General features: G+C 39.9%; 1 protein-coding gene across 4 annotated transcripts in view; it reads left to right on the top strand.

Annotated features, from left to right (window-relative positions):
• The first annotated feature begins 15,831 nt into the window (after positions 1-15,831).
• FAM135A (family with sequence similarity 135 member A) overlaps positions 15,832-23,981 on the top strand; it is a 151,528-nt gene continuing 143,378 nt past the window's right edge. For all 4 annotated transcript variants that reach the window (XM_070450222.1, XM_070450220.1, XM_020897086.2 and 1 more), the window contains exon 1: positions 15,832-15,916. The gene's annotated coding sequence lies outside the window, so the exon portion shown is untranslated. The remainder of the gene's footprint in view (positions 15,917-23,981) is intronic.

Here is a 23,981-nt window from a genome sequence, read left to right as displayed (position 1 = left end):
AAATCAAGTAAGTTAATTCTGTGTTCAGTACTTTGTTGTGCAGTAGGTACTGAGCTAAACACCTTACATGCTTTTGCAATGGACAAAGTTCACAATTCCAAAAAGTTGCTGTTCTTCCACCATTTTACAGAGAAAATTTGGGGCAGTAACTTGCCCAGAGTTCCACAGCTGAGCCAAAATGTAAAGCAAAGTTTTGTTTCTTTTTAAGAGCCAGAACTATTGACAAGTATATTATATTGCCTATTCAGTTCAGTTCAGTTCAGTTCAGTCGCTCAGTCGTGTCCGACTCTTTGCGACCCCGTGAATCGCAGCATGCCAGGCCTCCCTGTTCATCACCAACTCCCGGAGCCTACTCAAACTCATGTCCATCGAGTCGCTGATGTCATCCAGTCAGCTCATCCTCTGTCGTCCCCTCCTCCTCCTGCCCCCAATCCCTCCCAGCATCAGGGTCTTTTCCAATGAGTCAACTCTTCACATGAGGTGGCCAGAGTACTGGAGTTTCAGCTTCAGCATCAGTCCTTCCAAAGAACACCCAGGACTGATCTCCTTCAGGATGGACTGGTTGGATCTCCTTGCAGTCCAAGGGACTCTCAAGAGTCTTCAACACCACAGTTTAAAAGCATCAATTCTTCGGCGTTCAGCTTTCTTCACAGTCCAGCTCTCATATCCACACATGACCACTGGAAAAACCATAGCCTTGACTAGACAGACCTTTGTTGGCAAAGTAATGTCTCTGCTTTTTAATATGCTATCTAGGTTGGTCATAACTTCCCTTCCAAGGAGTAAGCGTCTTTTAATTTCATGGCTGCAGTCACCATATGCAGTGATCTTGGAGTCCAAAAAAATAAAGTCTGACACTGTTTCCGCTGTCTTGCCATCTATTTCCCATGAGGTGATGGGACCAGATGCCATGATCTTAGTTTTCTTAATGTTGAGCTTTAAGCCAACTTTTTCACTCTCCTCTTTCACTTTCATCAAGAGGTTTTTTAGTTCCTCTTCACTTTCTGCCATAAGGGTGGTGTCATCTGCATATCTGAGATTATTGATATTTCTCCCGGCAATCCTTATTCCAGCTTGTGCTTCTTCCAGCCCAGTGTTTCTCATGATGTGCTCTGCATATAAGTAAAATAAGCAGGGTGACAATATATAATCTTGACATACTCCTTTTCCTATTTGAAACCAGTCTGTTGGTCCATGGCCAGTTCTAACTGTTGCTTCTTGACCTGCATACAGGTTTCTCAAGAGGCAGGTCAGGTGGTCTTGTATTCCCATCTCTTGAAGAATTTTCTACAGTTTATTGGGATCCACACAGTCAAAGGCTTTGGCATAGTCAATAAAGCAGAAATAGATGTTTTTCTGGAATTCTCTTGCTTTTTTGATGATCCAGCAGATGTTGGCAATTTGATCTCTGGTTCCTCTGCCTTTTCTAAAACCAGCTTGAACATCTGGAAGTTCATGGTTCATGTATTGCTGAAGCCTGGCTTGAGAATTTTGAGCATTACTTTACTAGTGTTTGAGATGAGTGCAATTGTGCAGTAGTTTGAGCATTCTTTGGGATTGGAATGAAACTGACCTTTTCCAGTCCTGTGGCCACTGCTGAGTTTTCCAAATTTGCTGGCATATTGAGTGCAGCACTTTCACAGCATCATCTTTCAGGATTTGAAATAACTCAACTGGAATTCCATCACCTCCACTAGCTTTGTTCATAGTGATGCTTTCTAAGGCCCACTTGACTTGCCTATTAGTAACTATCTAAATAAAACTAATGTGACTAGCATGCAGCCTGCATATCTAAGCTTAAAATTACTCAGTATTTTATATAAATATATAAAATATGGGCTTCCCTGATGGCTCAGACAGTAAAGAATCCACTTGCAATGCAGGAGACATAAGTTTGATCCCTGCATCAGGACGATCCCCCAGAAAAGGAAGTGGCAGCCCACTCCAGTATTCTTGCCTGGAGAATTCCAGGAAGAGGAGCCTAGTGGGCTATAGTCCATGGGGTCGCAAAGAGCTGGACATGAGTGAGTGACTAACACTTTCACTTTCACATATATATAATAGCATATTTTGATATAAAAATTTTATAATTAAAAAAACCACAAAATAAAACTTTCAAAGTAGATATTCTACCACAATAAGAAATAACTTTCAAAACATGGGTAAAATTCATAATACAAGCAACATCAAAATTCAGTTCAAACAAAAGCTAAGAGAATTCAGCATTACCAAAACAGCTTTGCAACATATTCTAAAGGAACTTCTCTAGATAAAAAAGAAAAAGACACACCTAGAAAGAAGAAAATTACAAAATTAAAAACTCACTGGTAAAGGAAACATACAATAAATGTAGGAAATCTTTCACACACATAGATAGGAGGGACATTAAAAGTAGTATAAGTAGTAAAATCATCTGTACAAATGCATGGTTTTAGAAATGAATTTGAAATTGAGATCAGTAATTTAAAACAATCCCAGGTAACTCAGTAGTTAAGAATCTGCCTACGAATGCAGAAGACATGGGTTCAATCCCTAGGTCAGGAAAATTCTTTGGAGGAGGAAATGGCAACCCGCATCAGTATTCTTGTCTGGGAAATCCCATGGACAGAGAAACCTAGTGGGCTACAGTCCATGGGTTGCAAAGAGTCAGACACGACTGAGCACACACGTGTGCACATACAGACAACTACACAAAAACCTCATAGTAGCCAAAATGCAAACCACTGAGAATCACAAAGGGAAAAAAATGGATTAAGATTTGACAAAAATGGATGTGAAGGCTCAGGCAATTTTATACTTCTCTCTGTATTTTTATATAAGTGTGAAATATTTTACATGGAAATACATTTATAAGAAAGCAAATCCCTCACTACCTATCTGGCGGAAATTCTGGCCCTTACTTTTACCGATGGTGCCCTGAGTAACCATGGGGGTAACATGGGATGTACTGTCCACTTCATCACTATGGGCTTTTGCCGTCTTCATATGTGACCTCTGAGGCTACCAGAGAACTGACATCTGACCAGCAGACAGGGAGAGAGAGAAAATCACACATGGGAAACTTTTGTTGTGGGCTAGGTCATGAAATGGTACCCATCACTTTCACTAACATCCTGCTGATAGAACTTAGTCACATGGTTGCTTCTACTATGGGAGGCTGGAAATGTAAAGTAACATGTACCAGGAGGAGAGAGAAATAGGATTAAATAGCGAAGCAACCTTCCCTGATCTATCCTCCTGGGCATGACATAGTCTTTCACTCTTCTTCCCTACTTACCCCTTCACAAGAAAACAGTTCAAAACCCCATTCAGTCACTGTATCCAACTCAGGATCAAGGATCTCCAAGAGAGGGTCTTTTTTCCATCAGGTAAGGATGCTGCCTAAGAAACTGAACACCTATAAATGATAAATGATCTTCCTATTTTCAGTTAGAAAATTCACTGGGAGATGCCTTGAAGGGGCATCAACTGAAAGTTGCAGATATTCAGAGTAAACTAAAAATAACAAAAAGAAATAGAAGAAGGAAAAGAAGACAGGCTAATCAGAGGCTTTGTTATTATCAGTGAAATAGAGACAGTTTTAGACAAATGACTCAAGAGACCTTGAACATATCAGCTGTGGAATGTCAAAGCTCTTTTATTTGCTTGTGGACAGAAAGGAGGAGATGGGCTAAATAACAGTATCTTCATCAAATTTGAAAATCCTCAATTTAAAATCTTATGCTCTTTGTCTACCTGTAAGAAAGGCAGATTATTCATTTGTTTACAAAGGATTCATTAGCTGATTTCAAGCAGGACTGGTTTTTATTGCCCTGATATTGTGCTGTGTCTGTGCGGTGTGCTAAGTGCTCAGTCGTGTTCAACTCTTTGTGACCCAATGGACTGTAACCCACCAGGCCCCTTTGTCCCTGGGATTCTCCAGACAAGAATACTGGAATGGATTGCCATGCCCTCCTCCAGGGGATCTTCCTGACCTAGGGATCAAACCCTTATGACTTACTTCTCTTACATTGGCAGGTGGGTTCTTTACCACTAAGTATTAATCCCTTAAGGATTAAAAAATAGGTGAGTTCTATTTCAATTTTTTTCAGAGGCCCAGAATTTTAAAGTAAATATCATCTTAACATGCATTCTTAATGAGTTATTTCATGAAATGAAACAAAGTATGTGACAGCATAAATATAAAAGAGAACGTTCACTGAAGCCCACTCTGTGCAAGGCACAGAGTCATAGAAGGAAGGACAGGACATGGTTTCTACTTTAAAGGAATCTTTAAGTCATGTAAAACTCAAAGGAAGATTAACATCTTCTGTTCCAGGACACTACATATGAAGTATTACCTAGGAAACTGGAAGTTCCCTTATTTTTTTTTTCTTTCTGGAATTCCAGGGCGGCCTCAGCATGGGCCGGCAGGGCCCACCTGACCCTTCTGCTGCTGCTGCTGCAGTTAAGTCGCTTCAGTCGTGTCCGACTCTGTGCGACCCCACAGACGGCAGCCCACCAGGCTCCGCCGTCCCTGGGATTCTCCAGGCAAGAACACTGGAGTGGGCTGCCATTTCCTTCTCCAGTGCATGCATGCATGCTAAGTCGCTTCAGTCATGTCTGACTCTGGGCGACCCTATGGACAGCAGCCCACCAGGCTCCTCTGTCAACGGGATTCTCTAGGCAAGAATACTGGAGTGGGTTGCCATTTCCTTCTCCGGAAGTTCCCTTATTTTAGGAAGAGACTAGAAAACCCTACGTCATTGTCTTACTCTGTTTGGATTATTATAACAAAATACCATCAACTAGGTAACTTGTAAACAACATAAAATTATTTCTCACAGTTATCGAAGCTAGAAGTCCAAGATTAAGACACTATCAACTTCAGGGTCTGGTAAGGGCCCTCTTCCTGGTTCAGATGTCATCCTTGCACTCTGCCCTTGCATAGTGGAGATGAAAAGGGTGCCTTCTGGGCTGCTTTTATAAGGGCCTTGAGAGAGCATTATGAAAAACTGGATGCCAATAAATTTGACAACTTAACGAAATTAACAAATTTTTCTTGAAAAACACAGATTACCAAAGCTTATTGAAGAAAAAATAATACCTATAACCACCTTAAGTCTATAAAAAATTAAAAACATAAATTTGTAGTTAAAACTTTTTTCTCACCAAGAAAACCTCAGGCCCAGATGGCTTCACTGGGGAATTCTACCTAAGATTTCAGGAAGAAATAAAGGTATCAATTCTACACAAAATCTTCCAGAAAATTGATGAGGAAGCAGTATTTCACAACTCATTTTATGAAGTTAGTATTACCCTTATGCTAAAATAAGACAAGCACTTTTCTGGTGGCTCAGACGGTAAAAGAATCTGCCTGCAATTTCTGGGTTGGGAAGATCCCCTGGAGAAGGGAATGGCAACCTACCCCGGTATTTTTGACTGGAAAATTCCGTGGACAGAGGAGCTTAGCAGACTACAGTCCAAAGTGCTGCAAAGAATTGGACATGACTGAAGTGACTTAGCATGCATGCAAAATAAGATAAAGATATTACAATAAAAAAGTCTATAGTCCAATATCCCTCATTGACATAGATCCAAAAAATGTGAACAAAATTTCAGCAAATTGAGTCTGACACTATGTTTTAAAAAGACAATACATCATGACCAACTGGGGTTTATCCAGGAATGGAAGATTTGTTCAATATTTGAAATTGCTCAATGTAATTCACCATATTAACAAGCTAATAATGAAAAACTATATATTCATCTCAATAGATTCAGAAAAGGCAGTTGACAAAATTCAGTGTTCAATCATGATAAAAATTCTCAGCAAACCAAGAATAGAACTTCCTCAACCTGAGAAATGACATCTACCAAAAAAAGTAAACAAACAAAAGCCAAAACCAAACAAATAACTTCAGTTAACACTGAAATTAAAAGACTCTTGCTCCCTGGTAGAAAAGCTATGACCAATGTAGACAGCATATTAAAAAGCAAAGACATTACTTTGCCAACAAAGGTCTGTCTAGTCAAAACTATGGCTTTTCCAGTAGTTAAGTATGGATATCAGAGTTGGACTATAAAGAAAGCCGAGTGCCAAAGAATTGATACTTTTGAACTGTGTTATTGGAGAAGACTCTTGAGGGTCCCTTGAACTGCAAGGAGATCCAACCAGTCCATCCTAAAGGAAATCAGTCCTGAATATTCATTGAAAGGACTGATATTGAAGCTGAAACTCCAATACTTTGGCCACTTGATGCAAAGAACTGACTCATTGGAAAAGACCTGGATGCTGAGAAAGATTGAAGACAGGAGGAGAAGGGGACAACAGAGGATGAGATGGTTGTATGGTATCACTGATGAGATGGACATGAGTTTGAGCAAGCTCTGGGAGTTGGTAATGGACAGGGAGGCCTGGCGTGCTACAGTCCATGGAGTTGCAGATTCAGACATGACTGAGCGACTGAACTGAACTGAACATAAAACCTCATATGAAAGATGGAATATTTTTTTCTAAGATTAAGAATAAGACAAGGATGGTGATCCCACAATTTTTCTTCAACAATGTATAGGAGGTTCTAGTCAGTGCAATAACACAAGAAAAATAAATGAGAGGCCTCCTGATTAAAAAGTAGTAAAACTATCTTCATTCACAGATGATGTTATCATCTATATAGAGGGCCCAATGAAATCTACACAAATAGCTATTAGAACCTTTAAGTGAGTGTGGCAAAGTTGCAGGATATAACAGTTTACAAAAATCAATTGTATCTCTATATACAAATAGCAATTGGAAATTTAGAGAAAAACAATAAAATTTACAATAGTATCAAAATATGAAATTCTTAGGGATAAATTTGACAAATATATGTATGACCTGGACTCTGAAACTTGAAAATATTGCTGAGGGAGTTCAAAGAAGACTCAAAAAACTGAGAAGACATGATAATCATTAATATTATTAAGATGTCAATTTTTCACAAATTGATCTAATGATTCAAAATACCACCAAATCAAAACTCTAGCAAGTCTTAATGTAGAAACTGACAAACTAATTAAATGCATATGAAAATGCAAAGGATCTATAGTAGCAGAAATAATTTTGAGAAAGAATATGGTTGAAAAACTTTTTACCTAGCTTCAAGACTTACAAGAGTAAAAAATAAAGCTAATCAAAACATAGCCATATTAGCATAAATATATGCCAATAGGTCAATGGAATAGGATAGAAGTTCAGAAATAAACACTCATATATCATCACCTGATTTTTCAACAAAGGTGCAAAGGCAATTCAACGGACAAAGAATTGTCTTTTCAACAAATGGTGCTGGAAAAAATGGATTTCAATATGCAATAAGTAAAGAATTTCAATCCATATCTCACACAACGTATAACAATAAACTCAAAGTAGATTTTAGATTTAAATGTTAAAACTTTCATAACAAAACATAGGAGAAAATCTTTGTGACCTTATTTCAGTATGTCCAGAATATATAAAGAACTCTCAAAACTCAATAACAAGAAAACAACCCATAACAAAATGTGAAAAAGAGTTAAAGACTTCATCAAAGTTACATGATGACAAAAAACTCATGACAAAAGCCTCTCTCCACACATTAGTTATTAGATAAATATAAATTAAAACCACAATAAAATATCATTATATACTTATACTATTATATACTATTATAAGTATTATACTATTATAAGTATACTATTATACTTACACATTATATACTATTAAGATACTAACATTAAAAAAGATTGACCATACCAAGTTCAAGAGGATTTAAAGCAATTTTCAAACACTAAACACAAACACTAAAGAAACTTTCAAACACTGCTTGTGGGAAAGCAAATTAATAAAATCACTGGGAAAACAATTTGATAGTTTCTTTAAAAATTAAACATACACCTGCCATATGATCCATTCATTCCACTCCTAGGTACTATCAAAGAGAAAGTATATATTCATATGAATACATGTAAAAATGTTCACTGCTGTTTAATTTGTAATAGTCCCAAACTGTAAACACCACTCCACCACTACTGCTATCACCGGATCATACATTGATTCCCTAACCCCCAGTGAGACTGTACTTGAAGATAAGACTTACGAGGCATTTAAGGTTAAATGAGGTTTAAAGAGAGGTACTCTAATTCAATAGGATTGGTGTTCTTGTAAGAAGAAGAAGATATTGCTCTTTCTCTTTCTACCATGTGAGGACACAACAAGAAGGCAGCCTTCAGCAAGCCAGGAACACAGCTCTCACCGGGAACCAAACATGTCAGCACCTTGATCTTGGACTTTCCAGAACTACGGGAATTAAATTTCTGTTGTCTAAGCCCCCCAATCTATGGTGTTCTATTGTAGCCAGAGGTGACTAATCCAATGGAGTATTACTTAACAATAAAAAGGAATAAGTTATTGGGATGTACAACATAGATGAATCTCAAAATAATTGCACTGAGTCCAAGAAGTCAGACAAAAAATGTAAGCATTGTATGATTGAGTTCATTCATATAAAATTCTAGAAAATGAAATCTAACCTATAAGCAAAATAAATTGGTTTGGGTTTGCATAGGGTTTAGCATGGGTAGGGAAAGGGACGGGATATAGAATTACAAGGAGGCTCAAGAAAACTTTTCATGGTCAGTCATTAAATATGCTCCTTATCTTGATTACAGTGATGATGTTACAAACATCAATAGGTATTGTACATGTTAAATAAGTGCAATTTTTGTCAATTCTATCTCAATAAGCTATTTTTAAATCTAATAAAATTTCACTTTAAAACTTGTAAAATTTTCATCTACAGATTTCAATCTTGACAATATAGTATTTATATGATCAATTTAAACCACCAAAAAATTGCTGTTGTTCAGTCTCTAAGTTGTGTCCAACTCTTTTGCAACCCCATGAACTGCAGGATGCCAGGCTTCCCTGTCCTTCACTATCTCTCAAAGTTCACTCAAACTCATGTCCATTGAGTAAGTGATACCATTTCATCCTCTGGTGTCCCCTTTTCCTCCTGCCCTCAATCTTTCTCAGCATCAGGGTTTTTTTTTTCCCAATCAGTCAACTCTTTGCATCAGGTGGTCAAATTATTGGAGCTTTAGCATCAGTCCCTCCAGTGAATATTCAGGGTTGATTTCCTTTAGGATTGACTAGTTTTGACCTCCTTGCTGTCCAATGGACATCTCAAGTGTCTTCTCCAGCACCACAATTTGAGAGCATCCTCTCTTCAGCACTCAGTGTGCCTTATGGTCCAACCTTTACATCTGTACATGACTACTGGAAAAACCATAGCTTTGACTGTATGGACCTTTGTCAGCAAAGTGATGTCTCTGCTTTTTAATATGCTGTCTAGGTTTGCCATAGCTTTTCTTCCAAAGATCATGCATCTTTTAATTTCATGACTGCAGTCACCATCTACAGTGGTTTTGGAGCCCAAGAAAAGAAAGCCTGTCACTGTTTCCATTGTTTCCCCATCTATTTGCCATTAAGTGATGGAAGTGGATGTCATGATCTTAGTTTTTTGAATGTTGAGTTTTAAGCCAGCTTTTTCACTCTCCTCTTTCATTCTCAAGAGGCTCTTTAGTTTCTCTTCACTTTCTGCCATTAGAGTGGTATCATCTGCATATCTGAGACTGTTGATATATCACCCCACAATCTTGATTCCATCTTGGGATTCATGCAGGCATTTTGTAGTATGTACTCTGCATTTAGGTAAAATAAGCAGGGTGACAATACACAGCCTTGATGTACTCCTTTCCCAATTTGGAACCAGTCTTTTGTTCCATGTCCAGTTCCAACTGTTACTTCTTTTCCTACACACAAGTTTCTCTGGAGACAAGTAAGGTGGTCTGGTATTCCCATCTCTTGAAGAATTTTCCAGTTTCTTGTGATCTACACAGTCAAAGGCTTTAGCATAGTCAATGAAGCAGAAGTCTATATATTTTTGGAATTCCCTTGCTTTTTCTATGATCCAGCAAATGTTGGCTATGTGATCTCTAGTTCCTCTGCCTTTTCTAAATCTGGCTTGTACATCTGGAAGTTTTTGGCTCATGGACTGTTGAAGCTTAGCTTGAAGGATTTTGAGTACTTCCTTGCTAGCATGTGAAACAAAAAAAAATGAGTAGAAGATATTTTCTTAAAGGAGTTACAGTAAAATCTTCTGTTAGCTTTCAGTTCTTAAACTCTGCATGGTGACAAAGCAAGAAAAAAGAAAAACAACTGCCAAGAAAATTTTTTCTTAACTTGTAAAAGCAAATACAAAGGCATATGTTCTTGTCAAGGAATTTCTACAAATAGAATCATCCAAAAGCTAACTATTTCTTCACCTCCCAGATCACTTTAAACTGCTTTTTTCCCCCATGAATAATTAAAAATGTGATTTATGTAGCTTTTAAAAACAGTGAAAATAATAAATAAATTTGTATTTCTTAAAGAAAGAAGCTTTTATTTTTTCAATACCTGAGAGAAATTTGGCAACTGTTAAACACTTTAAATAATCTAAGGATAGATTAATTTGGTAGTTACCCAAGGGAAGGGATTCTCTGATAGCTCAGGTGGTAAAGAATCTGCCTGCAATGCAGGAGTTCACCGTTCAATGCCCTGGTGGGGAAGACCCACTGGAGAAGGGATAGGCTACCCACTCCAGTATTCTGGCCTGGAGAAGTCCAAGGACTGTATAGTCAACTGGGTCACAAAAAGTTGGACACAACTGAGAGACTTTCACTTCGCAAGGGGAAAAAATAAAACATAATGAGAACTGTAATATAGAAAAATGATTTTTTTCCTTTTACTGCATTCCCATCAATCTTTCCAATGTAAAAACTAAGAAGTGGAAAGAAGAGTTTTCTGGTGAAAAGATTTTAAACATAAGAGGTTAATTTTGCATTCTCTATAGTCCACAAATGGTAATGGGAGTTTAGAATTGTATGTGTTTTAAAGAGGAAATTAAATACTATTTATGGATGGATGTTTATTATAAGTTAAACTGATCTATGAATGTCCCATTACTTATCATTATTTCCTTCCAGTGCCAGGAATAATCAGAAATATGTACCTTTCCTTTTTTTTTGGTAAAAGATCTTTGTAATAATTTCATAGGGCTTCCCAGGTGGCTCAGTAGTAAAGAACCAGCCTGTCAGTGCAGGAGATAGGGATTCGATTCCTGGGTTGGGAAGATCTCCGGAGGAGGAAATGGCAACACACCGCAGTATTTTTGCCTAGAAAATCCCATGGACAGAGGAGCCTGGTGGGATACATTCCATGGAGTTGAAAAGAGTCGGACACAACTTAATGATTGAGCACATACACACAATAATTTCACAACATTCTCATAAAGTAGCTTCTTATTATGATGTCCATCTTACAGATCAAGAAGGCCTAGAAAAGAAAGTTATGCAAATATATGTTGTAGATATTAGAATACTATTTTGAATGTTTGATTATGTGTTCGATCCATAAATGGCAGGGGAGGAAGATCATTAAAAGATGCTTGGAGGTGGGGAGGGAGATGGAGCTGTGTGTGAGGGGAGAGGAGAGCAGGATGGGTCTGGGGTGTGTTGAGTAAGAGGAGTTGGCAGGAGAGCTCTGTGACAAGGTCTGATAGGAGGCAGAAAGAATCTTTGTGGCCAGAGTTAAGGATCGGGACTTGAGATTAGACTGTGTGAGTCCCTAGAAGAGTGAGACAGTTGCCCTGATACACTTACTATCACAGATCAAACTGTAACTAGTATATACATTATTATTTTTAAAACATCATGGTACGCTTTAAGCACATGAGGAAGAGAATAATTCAGAAATCATTTCAGTACTGTCACATGGTACTAGATAATTATTCTTCACAGGAATGATTCAGTGGGGGTGGTGGTAGGAGGAACATCTTCTTAACAGAGTCTCTCTGAATAACCCAAGCAGATACTCTGGCTTTAGGAAATCCAGATTATCTGAGCTGCCACCAAGGAGTCACTGTTTGCCCCTTTCACACTGTATCGCAAAAACTTGTTTGCATTTTTATTCATTATGTAGCTATTGGGTTTTCTTTTTTCTGTAGTATCATTATTAAAGACTACATACACTTAAAAAACTGTGTTGTTTAATATAGAGTCAAACATGTTTTGCTTTAATATACTCACTAGGTTCAAACTCAGATGAATATACAGTAGGAATTCTTCTTTCCCTTCCCTCACAAAAAGCCCAGCCCTCCAAGTTTCCCTCTCAGAAGCAACCAACATTACCTGGTAAAAGAGAAAGAGAGAGAAAGAAAGAAAGAAAACTGCTTCTTCTTCTTCTTCTTCTTTTTTTTTTTTTTGAGGGATTGCTATTGTATTACAGGGAAGACTGAGTTTTATATTGTGATTGTGCCTTCGTAGTTATTAAGTCATGAAAAAAATGTTATGACATTAAGTTATGAAGTAATACATTTGCCCTTCTGGTTTGTAGTTGTTACTAACCCATGAAGGAAGTCTTATAATGAAACTTTGTTTTGCCCCATCTCATATTTGGTAAGATTATATAACCTTTAAAAAATTTGTCTTGAGTACAGTGAGCATGCTCTCAAGTGTTTGCAAATGATTAAATCTGTATTTTAAACAGACTCAAGAATGGTTGCCCCAGAAGGGGGTTTAGTATTTTATTAATATTATAATACTCTACTTACTAGAAAATAATCCAATTCCTTAAAACAAATTGTTTAAAGGAAGTCAGAATTCCCTGTATAAAATGCCATAAAGAATCACATTCCTGGAAAAAGCTGTGGAATGATCTGACCACATCTTAATGTTAATTTAAAATTTTACAGTTGATAGTGACCTCCTTAAAGCAACAGGAGTGTTTTAACCATCATAAATCCCAAGAAGGAAAAAGTAAGTTTACTTGCTGAGTGAGTTGATATCTAGCAACAAATAGATATCTTTCCACTAGGCTATTTCCAGGTTTACAATATTCATTTCTTCTAACCCCTCAAGTCTTCAACTGAGCCAATATTGTGCGACTGTGTAGAAGTTTAAGAGAACACTCCAGTTAGAAGGACTTAGGAAATATTTGAATACATTCTATGCCAAAGTTAAATCATGTAGACCATAGCTAGTAAACCATGGGATAAAAAGTATCCCAACTTTGCATCCTTTGAGCATGCATGGCTTGAATAGAAAATGACATATATAACATGACGTAGTTTAAATGGTAAGCGTGTGAAGTGTGACACAAAACCATTAATCAGCAGCATAAAGACTGACTCAAAACCTGCGGGCATAAATGGGAAGTAAATTTAAAGTCACAAAATTCCTAAAAGAATATAATTTGATTGTTACAAAAGAAACTGAAATCTAGAGAAGTTAGGATTACACAGATTATACAGACTTTTCAGATTAGTGTACTGCAGAGCTAGAACCTGAACCAGATAACCTGACACCTAGGTCAAGGCATTCTGCACTCTAATACTGTCAGGAGATAACATTTTTTCTAATTTTTAAGAGAGTATTTTATATTCTTCTCCTGACGAATCGTTTCCAGAAGTCTTGTCTAACTCTCTAGGTGAGTTAGAAGGGAGCTCTTCTTCTGGGCTCCCAAATGACCTCTGCCTTCCCCAATTTTAACTCTGGTACAATGTTTTGACTTGTGAGGTACCTGTGTCCCCTTATTAGATTGTAAACTCCCTGAGAGTTGGGAATGACTTACTCCTCATTGCATCCTGGTAACTAGCACAGTGCTTGGCACATATTGAATAAGTAATGAAAAAATACTAGTTAAATTGATCTTTCCTTGAAATCCTTTAAACGGGAACCATGATCTGAACTTTGCCTGCTTCTCTAGCTTCACACCCCCAAATTGTGGCACAAAATTGCTTAATCTCATTCTGTGCAAGCATCAGTTTCTGGCTGTATGGTTTTGTTCAAGCAATCGTTTTTCCCACACCTTTCCCTACCGCACTCGGCCCTCAAACACACATATATTCCACTACATTAACTCTCTGGAATCATTTCCTCCCGGAAGTCTTTCTTGATTCATGACTTCTGCCAACCTAAATCGGATTAATCCTATTCTGAGCTCCAGTAATTCCTTGTGCATGCATCTCTAACTACACACATCACGTTATGAGGCAGTTCCATAAACACTGCACCCAAGTTCTGTTTTATTCATGTTGGGATCTCCAAGATTAGTACACTCTGGCACACAGATGATTTTAAAATGCGATTTGAACAGAAAGAATACATTAATAGAGAAGGAACCTTGGCACAGGGTGAAGTTGAAGGAAAGAATAGATATGGAAATGCAAATAATTGGATATTCAGTATATTTTCCTAAGAAACACAGAACTAAAAAATAAAAATATAAAAAGGCTTTCAATTGTGAGTCTACAATTCAAATCACAAAACAAACTTTTTATGTAAAAGGACAGTAAAAACACTATTCTGCTATTTTTTTTTTTTTTTTACAAAGACAACGATTAGGAACTACAATGGCAAGCCTTTCATGTAAATGCTAATATACTGGTTATCATAGGACAAAAAGGCACTTTTAAGCATGTTTACAACACATACTAAGATGAAGAAAATCCAGAGGTTAAACTATTTTCAAAACCTGCCCCCTCAAATGGCCTACACTACAAGGCATCGGTTTTATTTCCAAATTGGTGCACAAACCTTTTTCTTTCCATTTTTATTGTTATAAGGTATTACATAACATAAAATACAACCATTTTAAACAATTTTATTCTTATTTAAGTACAGTTGACTTACAATGTGGTGTTAGTTTCGGATTTACAGTGAAGTGGTTCAGATTCTTTTCCCTTACAGATTATTACAAAATACTGAGTATAATTCCGTGTACTATACTGCGTGCCCTTACTGGTTACCTATTTTATATATAGGGGTGTGTACCTGTTACTCAAAAAAGCCGATATCCGTCCCTCGCCTCCACTCAAACCACTTTAAAAAGTGCAGTTCAGTGCTATTAAACGCCATCACCACTAAACACCCTCAATTTTAAAACACACGCTGCAGCCGCAGCTTCCTTCTTTTCAACTTCGCTTTTGTAACACACTGAGCTTTCCACACCACAAAAGGTTCAGAAACTAGGGAGAGTGAAGTAGTAGATCCCGAGATTATCCTTCTCGGGATCCGCCAAGGGAATCAAAGAGTTACGTTCAGGCGTCCATCACCAAGCAGTAACCATAGCAACACAGATACCTCCCCCCAAAGGCTGCACTGAGCCCCCTCCTAACCCCAACAGCAGCTGTCCTTCCCCTCCTACTGCGCAAGGACCAGGCTCTTCATCCCGGATCGGAGGAAGAAGGTGAGGAAGAGGGAAGAATAAACGACAAAGCGAGAAGTACAGCCCAGCAGTCGCTCTCCTGGCCCTCCCTCGTCTCCCAGGCCCTAGCTCTCACCCTCCTGACGCCCGCAGTCCGGCCCTTCCCAGGGGCCAGCGCCTTTTATTGACGCCAACTTCCCGTTCTCGCGGGAGCTTGGGAGCCTGAGCCCGATAGGGTGGACACAGCTCTCAAAATCTCAGTCAGCGCTGTGTCTGGAACCGAGGCCCGGGAGCGCCGGGCGCGCGTGGGGCGGAGCGCAGGCCTTTGAGGGCGGGGCCTCGCCTGGCGAGGGGAGGGCGCGGCCGGCTGGGCGGCCTGGGGGCGGGGCCGCGGCCGGGACCTGTGGCTCGCAGGTAGCGCGGCCCGCGGCGCTCCCTCGGGGACCGGCACAGTGCGCATGCTCGCTGGCCGCGCGGGGCCGCTCGCCGGGCGGCGGTTACGAGCCGGCTCTTCAGCGGCGGAGGTTGCGGTGCTGCGACGACGATGTGAGGGGCCCGCGGCGGGATGGTGCTGACCCGGGCGGGGCCGCTTTCTTCCACCGAGACCGCGAGCTCCACGGTTCGACTGGCGGCGGCTGCGGCGGCGGCGGCGGCCGAGCCGGGCAAGAGGTGAGCTCTCGACGTCCGGCTGTCCTGGCCCGCGACCCAGTTCGCGTCCCCTCCCCGCGGTCTGGCGGGGAACGGCCTCCTCTGCGCCCGGTCCCCGCTCGCGGCTCCGGCCCTACCCGGCCGCTCCGGGTTGAAGCCGGCGCCGGGCCCCTGAAGGTCGGCGGGGACGGCCGGCGGGCGCGCTCGGGCTGTGGAGTCGCGCTGCCCGCCGCGCCTCGGGCCCGACCCTCGCGCGGCCCGCGAGCTCCCGGCCGCTCTTCACCCCCTGCGCGTCCTCGCGCCTTCTCCCTGCCGCGCCGCGCCCCTCATCCCCAGCGGCCCCTCCGTGGGAGGCGGGGTGCCCCTGGGTCCCCTCCCTCCTCTGGGCGCTCCTGGGCCGGCTCTTCGCCAGCCGCCGGCTCCCTTCTCCGCTCCCTCTGTCATTCCTCCCTTCGCTCGCTCGGCTCTGCCCGTTTCCCCCCTTCGGTTCTTCGCCTTCCCCGTCTTGCTTTAGCTTCTGACAGGGTTTTGCTTCAGCATCACTCGGTGCAGGACTTCATCTTCGGAGGCCCTGGCGCCCCGAATCCTTCCTCTCTGCTCTGACTTCACCCCTCTCCGTCTGACGATCCCTGCCTGTCCTCCCCTCTCTCTCCATCCTGACCCCAACCCTTAACTCTCGAATCTTGATCTTTTTTCCTCACTAAAACTGTTGCTTTTTTCCCGTTTGCATAGGTCGAGTCTCTTAACTCCTCTCCGTTTTACTTTTTATGAAATCTCTGAAGAGTTCTAGTCTCTTTTCAGTTCAGTTCAGTCGCTCAGTCGTGTCCGACTCTTTGCGACCCTATGAATCGCAGCACGCCAAGCCTCCTTGTCCATCACCAACTCCCGGAGTCCACCCAAACCCATGTCCATCGAGTCGGTGATACCATCCAGCCATCTCATCCTCTGTCGTCCCCTTCTCCTCCTGCCCCCAATCCCTCCCAGCATCAGGGTCTTTTCCAATGAGTCAACTCTTCGCGTGAGGTGGCCAAAGTACTGGAGTTTCAGCTTCAGCATCAGTCCTTCCAATGAACACCCAGGACTGATCTCCTTCAGGATGGACTGGTTGGATCTCCTTGCTAGTCTCTCTTTACTTTCTACCTAAACTAGGTAACTGCTCAGTGTACTTAGTTCAGTTGACAGTTTTATGAAATCTTTCATTCTTCACTGACTGGAAGTACCAACAGGAGTGACAGTAGCTGTAACCTGTTACACTTAACTGATCGAACCTTTAATTTTCAAGAATTATGTTTACCTGACATGTCAAGAAGAAGCAACTTGAGGAGAGGCTTGGTGAAAATATAAAGGCTAACCTCCAGACCTAAGGTTAAAACTTGGAGATTTTATTTTCCTCCAGGAAATAAAGTTGTCCAGGAACGAAAACTAAGTTAAATTTATCAAAAAAATTTTAAAAATTAGTTATTGATTTGATATTTTATACATTTGACATTGCAATTGATCGCATCATTTTTGTGATGGTCTCTGTTCTCTGCCATAAGTGCTAACAATTTTTACTAACATGGAATTAGTGTCTTTACTAAAGGAGAAATTTAGTAAGGGGACAGAAGTATTAAATTTGTGAATTGGGTAAAAGAACTTTCTGAACAGTTGCGGAGGTTTTTTTCCTCCATTTCATTGTGATCAAAATTTGGCTTATAAAAATCTTCTCTATATAAATAACATTGTAGGATCTTATTTTGAATGCATCTGCTGAAGTAGTCACTCTCAGTGAAGTTTGCCTTTATTCTAGGGCCGAGGAGCAACTGGATTATGTATTTCATTCTGTAACCTCAGAGCAGCCCACAAACAGTAAATTCTTCCTTATGTTTCTGTGTCAGGTAGAGTTGAATTTTTCTGTTTCTGTAGTATAGAAGGGATGCACCAAGACAAAAATGTGTACTTTCTTATTTGACATGATATTAGTATAAAAGCAGAGCTTGATGTTGTGAAACCACACCTCTTTTGGAAGAAGCAGCAGTTGTGTATGGTAGGATGTGATGAACTCAGCTTTTAGGATTTTTTAAAATGATTTGTCCAATGTAGATAGAGATAACTGTTGCTTCTGAAGGAAATCTTCCCGTCTTTCAAAGGCGAGTCCTTCTATTTCTAGGTAACTGTTTATTAAAAAAGTAAATGCTTACACATTCTTGTTGGTATTTATAGTAAGTTGATTCTGTGCTCTTAGAAATGAAAATAAAGATTCATGGTGGACAATGGGCACATGGCTGGATGTCAGAGGATCTACACTCTTACGATGACTCATGACATTAATTTGTAGAAGTCACTTAACCTGTGTACCTTCAGTGTCTCTCCTTATAATATGTGAGTAAACAAGTGGCTACCCACTAATCTTTCAAAAGCGAAGTAAACCCTAATCATTTAAGCATGCTTAGGGCCACCACAGACAAAAATTGCTATATAAAACACTTGGTTTTTGTCTCTTTTAGACTATGTCATAAGAGTAGAATTGAATGCTTAAATCCCAGATCACTGCAATTTAGATTTGGGGTTTTTGTTTGTTTGTTTGTTTTAGTTTCAGACTTATGTGAAAAGTTTAGTAGCATGTGTTATAAACATGGCCTAGTTTAAATGAACCTTCATATGCAATGAAACAGACACTGCCGCATTCAGTATGTTTGCCCTATGTTTGCCAGAATTTGACACTGAAAATGTAAAGTTAACAGTGTTTTGGTAACTTTCATGAAATTCTGTTGTCTTACAGTTTATATTTGTTTCCTGTAGCTATGGACATTTGAGAGCAGAGGTTCTTTAGGTGTTAGACAAGACTAGGATTTCCTTTAATTCGAAGTATTAAGAATGATTAAAAGTGAGTTTTGTGATATGTTCTATTGTGTGTTTAAATGGATGGAGATGGGAGCATATGTCCGAAGTGAGTAATGTTGTTTCCTTTTTTTCCTTGAGTTGTTTGTCAGGAAGGAGGTTTTGAAATGAATATGAGTAAGAAGCAAAGTGGTAGTACAGAAAAAAGCATTCCTAATGGGCCCAGTGGATTTTCAGAGAAGTTGGGAAGCACAAGTTGTTAGGCAGGTCTAGATTTTTCAGAAGGAATGTAGTGAAATATCTTCACAGTGGGTTTTAACATTTTATTTTTAAAGATTGCCATTTTTTTTAATAGGGTCATACTTGGTTGTCAGTGATGTTCTAAATTTAATAACAATGAGCCTCTTTTTTATTAATGGAAATATGAAAAGTGTCAGGTCCTTTGAACATAGAAATTATAAATCTTTCCATTTGAGAAAACTGAGGCTTAAAGAGTCTGAATTAGAATCCAGGTCTATCTGCTACCAAGTTAATGATGTACTGAAGAAAGCAGGAAAGCATAAGCTGTTAAGAAAACATTGTTTCTTGGAATATTTTTTAGGCAGAGGATTGTACTTTTTGTTTTGATTCTGAGCTTTGTTCTCTGTTGATGAAAATATTTTGAGAAATGCTGAGCAGATCCCGGAACTAGGTAACAGATAATGACTGTGAAATAATGAATTTCTTTTCATGTTAAAAGGAGTGACTAATTTTAGTTCTTTGGGCTCTTCTGGGATTTTTAAGGTATGTAATAACATGACATACTCAAAGACATTCTGTGTTGTGTCACTGTCAGGTGTGTTTGATGGCACATGAACAGCATGAAAACTTTACGTGAGCTGCTCTTAAAAAGCCCTGCCCTCCCTGGGGTGCCTTTTACTAGGTGTCCCATAATGAGCAGGAGGGGCTCTCCTCTGCTCTCCTTACTGCTTCCTGCAGTAAGTCAACCATCCAAATGATCTCAGAGGCTACTGACGTTCTTTCTGCATTAGGTTTATGCTTTGTTTTTCTATGGATTTTCTCATATTAACACAGTTATCCAAAATTAATAGTGTTCTGAGGGTGCTCCTTAATCTTAAGTGTCAGTTCTAAGATGAGAAGTAATGTATTTCTCTATTATTAGACCCAAGTGTTTAAACCCAGATTTTTAAGAAATCAGAAGATAGTAGGGCTTCCCAGGTGGTGCAGTGGTAAAGAATCTGGCTGCCAGTGCAGGAGATGGCAGATTCCATCTCTGGGTCCGGAGGATACCCTGGAGGAGGAAATGGCAACCTGCTGCAGTATTCCTGCCTGGAAAATTTCATGGACAGAGAAGCCTGGTGGGCTTCAGTTCATGGGGTTGCAAAGAGTTGGACCCAACTGAGCACACACATGTGCACAGGAGATGTCAGTGCCTTTAAACTTCAGATTTTGTATTTGTGGGTGTGAGGAATTTGAAGATTTCAGGATTAGGGAATAATGTTAATTACATGGAAAATGGAATGTAGTTAATTTGTCAAGTGTATTTTTTTTTTATCAACATTGCATTCTGATTTCAGGTTTTCTTTTAGTAGGGGCATATTTATTTCATGGCTTGATGACTGTTGAATATGTTTCCTAAAACAATTAAAGTGTAGACTTTAGAATTATATAAGTTTAAATATAGGCTGTGAAGTTTGACACTTTCGAGGGTTTTGTGCTTTTCCATTGTTTCTAACCATATGACCTTGGATAAATTGTGTAAACTTTTCGCTCCTTAGTTTCTTTACCTGTAAAATGGAGTAATAATAGCTCTTTCAGATTTTTATGAAAATGAGATTAAGTAATGTTAATAAGAGCTACTTGTATAAGAGTAAGGGCTCCAAAAAGTTCTCAGTGTTTGTATTTGATATTGCTGTTTGGTCTACATTTGATATCAACAGGCAAACATATAGCTTTTTAAAATATAGTTTGTCTTTCAAGGTTTTCTGCTTATCTTTCCTCTGGAAGATCTCCCTTTTACCCTTGCCCTAGAAGAGAAGAACTTAGTACTCTATTCCTTTCTTAAATATTTCTAAATATAACTTGTGCAGTATTGTGTATGGCCCTCAGGAGTTTATTGTGTTGAGTGATTAAGTGACAGCAAAAGATTCTAGACCAGTGATTTTCCTTACTTTCCATGTCCCCTTTATTCATAGCAATTCTTTTAAGCTCCTTGTCATTGTAAATCACCTTTTAAGATGAGAGATGTTATTGATGAAAGGGTGTTGCGTGTGTGAATAATTGTGAGGGCAAAAAGGTTAAAAGCCACCTGAGTGATGGTGACCCTGAGTCAGGAGAGTGCCAGGCGACTTGGCCATTTTAGAGTAGGATGTAATCCAGTGGCTTAGTGTGTTTAGCTCCAGAAAGAGGGAGCTTTCAGAGCTCATCAGCGTGTCAAGACTTCAGTCAGTCTGAAAGGGAACTGAATGTAAATCCAGAAACAGGACCATAAGCCAGATATTTATACTGAACCAACAAATGCAGACTTAATCAATCTAGGTGGCCAGAGTTACACCAGATACCTGGATTACAGGTGTACAACCCTATAGACGTCACTGGCTGGTTATTCTCAGTTTATGGCTGTCTGGTTTGACTTGATCAAGATTAGCTCAAAGGCCTGAGGGCCTTGAAGGGGCCTGACTTTTGTGTTTTGGAGTTCTGCTGTGCCCTCAGCGAGTGGTACGTAGGAAAGGTGGTGGCTGAGGATATTTTGTCCAAGAGATGGATCTTCCTACTCTCACACAGAACTTGGATGTTACAGAAATATTTTATTATTCACAAAGTTATGAGAACAGCATTCTGAAGGCTTCTTGGGTGCCCCTCTTTGGGGCCTCCTGCTTATTCATTGGGAGAAGACCCCCTGCCCCAGAATGGACCCAAAATTGACTATTATTAAATGGATTGAGTTAACCTTCTAAAAGATCTAAAAGATCTCTTTGTTCCCATCGTATTCCTGTTTAACAAACTGTAATTGAAATATGCATGTTAGATTAGATGCCCTTCACCTCGCTGGTCCTGGATCCCAGGGTCACTCTCAGTCCCTTGATGTCTGTCATAGTGTGAGTCCCTTATCTGGTTGGGCTTTAACTTGATGTTCTCTCACTTGGTTTCAGTTCCTGTGTGTCTGTCTGAATGGGAACATCTCATTACATTCAGTGTGAACATTTAAAGACATGTAGGTTTTTGTACACTTTGGCTCCTAAGTGCAAGTTTGCTACATTGTATAGTGTTCATCTGAAGAACTAGTGAATTTTTTTCCTAAAGCTGAAAGAAAAAATTGACTGTGCTTTACTCATTGAGAAATGATGTATTAATTCCTAATGTGGAGCTGTTCTACAGATAAGTGGTTCCATAGATGATTTTTGCCTTATATGGTGTCTTTAGTACCTAACTTCTGCATACAGCTGGGCATTGTTATTTGGACTGTCAGTATTATAGGCTCTGAACCCATTTGTCCCATGGCTGCTAACCTGGGAATGGGATTCAGAAGCTGGAGTCATTGGCTTCATAATTGATAGAAGTGGTCCCTTGATTTCTTGGGTTGACAAAGGGAGTGTCTGAAATCTCCCATTTGTTTAGCTTGTTTACCTTCAGCTTTAGGAGAAGGAACCATCCTCAAGATACCTATTTTGGGTTTGTAGTTCAAGAGTCAAGGCTGTTCGCTCTTTGATTTCTGAGAGAGGATCTCATCATTGCCTGTGGTCTCCAGTCTATTTTAAGGAACCTCTGAGCTGTGCCTCTCAGTTTCAGACATGTCTGTGTCCTCTTTAGGTTTCTGAAACAGTCAGAAGTTCAGGCTAAGTTCAGAATGGTTACCTTTTGTTTCAGGATGGTGTGGGTGGTACAGGAGCATCTTCCATATTTTTCCAGATATCCATGCCTGGACTCCCCTTGCAGATACTGGAGGTCTCAACTGATCCGATGCGAGTGAACAGCCTTGGTCTTAGAAGCTTGGCCAAAAGTGTTTAAGCACCGAGCACTGTTTCTGGGACAGTTACTGTGCACTCTAGTGGTTGGGGGGATGGATTGGCATTCCTAGGCTCAGATCCAGTAGAAATCTGAGAGAGACATGTAATTAAACATGTCCAAGGAACTGCATTTTTAAAAATAAAAACAAACTGATAAAATTAATTTGTATAATATATTTTATTTAATCCAACATATGTAAAATATTGTTTCAAGGTGCACACATGCTAAGTTGCTTTAGTCGTGTCTGACTCTGTGTGACCCTATGGACTGTAGCTTGTCAGGCTCCTCTGTCCATGGGATTCTCCAGGCAAGAATACTGGAGTGGGTTGCCATTCCCTTCTCTGTATTTCAAGAGGTGGTCAATATAAAAAACATTATTGAGATATTTACATCCTTTTGTGTACTAAGTCTCTGAAACCCAGTGTGTACACCTACAGCATATCTCAATTAGTAACTACATCTGTAACAGTTTAAGTAAAATAGAGTCCTGTCAGCAATAAAGTTATGTTTAATTAAAAAATATTTACACTGCTTCAGTGTTTGGATGTAAATGTAAAAGTAAAAATTTTAAAATGCATTTCTTTAGTCACAGTAGTTGAGTTTTGATTGTGCAGTAAATCAGATTACTGACCACGTGTGGCTCATGGCCCTGGTGTGGGATGGACCGGCTCTCAAGGCCCAACTGTCTTTCAGACCAACAGATGATCTTGCTTCTTTGGGAGCAGTCTGCCTTTCCCTGAGGTATTACAAGGGGATTGTCAGGTTTGACTGTCAGAGAAATATCTCCTCAGATTTCAGAGCCATTCAGCTAATGGTTCTCGTTTCATAGTAGGGCAGTTCCTGTTTGAGGTTCCCCTGTGGCATTTTTGGGTTGAAGGTTATAGTCTATTTAGCTAAGTTCTTTCTTAGGGACCTTGGAAATGACCCAGATAGGGGCCTACTTCAACAGACCTCTCAGATTACTCTGTTCAGGCTACTTTGCCAGGGCCAAGATAATAGAGCAGATGATCAGTCTCAGATAAGTCAGGGTTCCTACAGCTTCACAGGCTCAGATGAAAGTGACAGATCTGAGCCTGCTAGCAGACTGTGGAAAGCCATGGTGAAGGGAGTTCCTGGCAGTGGAAAGTCTCCCAGGCATTTCTGGGTAAAAGGAAAGAAGTCCTTTCTTCACCTTCTTTCACTCTTGAGAGAAGACAGGGCAGAATTTCCCTGTTTCATGAAGGATCTTTGCCTGATGAATTGAGTGGAATGAGAACCT

This window comes from Odocoileus virginianus, chromosome 19 (genome assembly GCF_023699985.2).
Source record: "Odocoileus virginianus isolate 20LAN1187 ecotype Illinois chromosome 19, Ovbor_1.2, whole genome shotgun sequence".
Taxonomy (NCBI): domain Eukaryota; kingdom Metazoa; phylum Chordata; class Mammalia; order Artiodactyla; family Cervidae; genus Odocoileus; species Odocoileus virginianus.
Note: the sequence above shows the minus strand (reverse complement) of the source record. Positions and strands in the feature narration are given on the sequence as shown.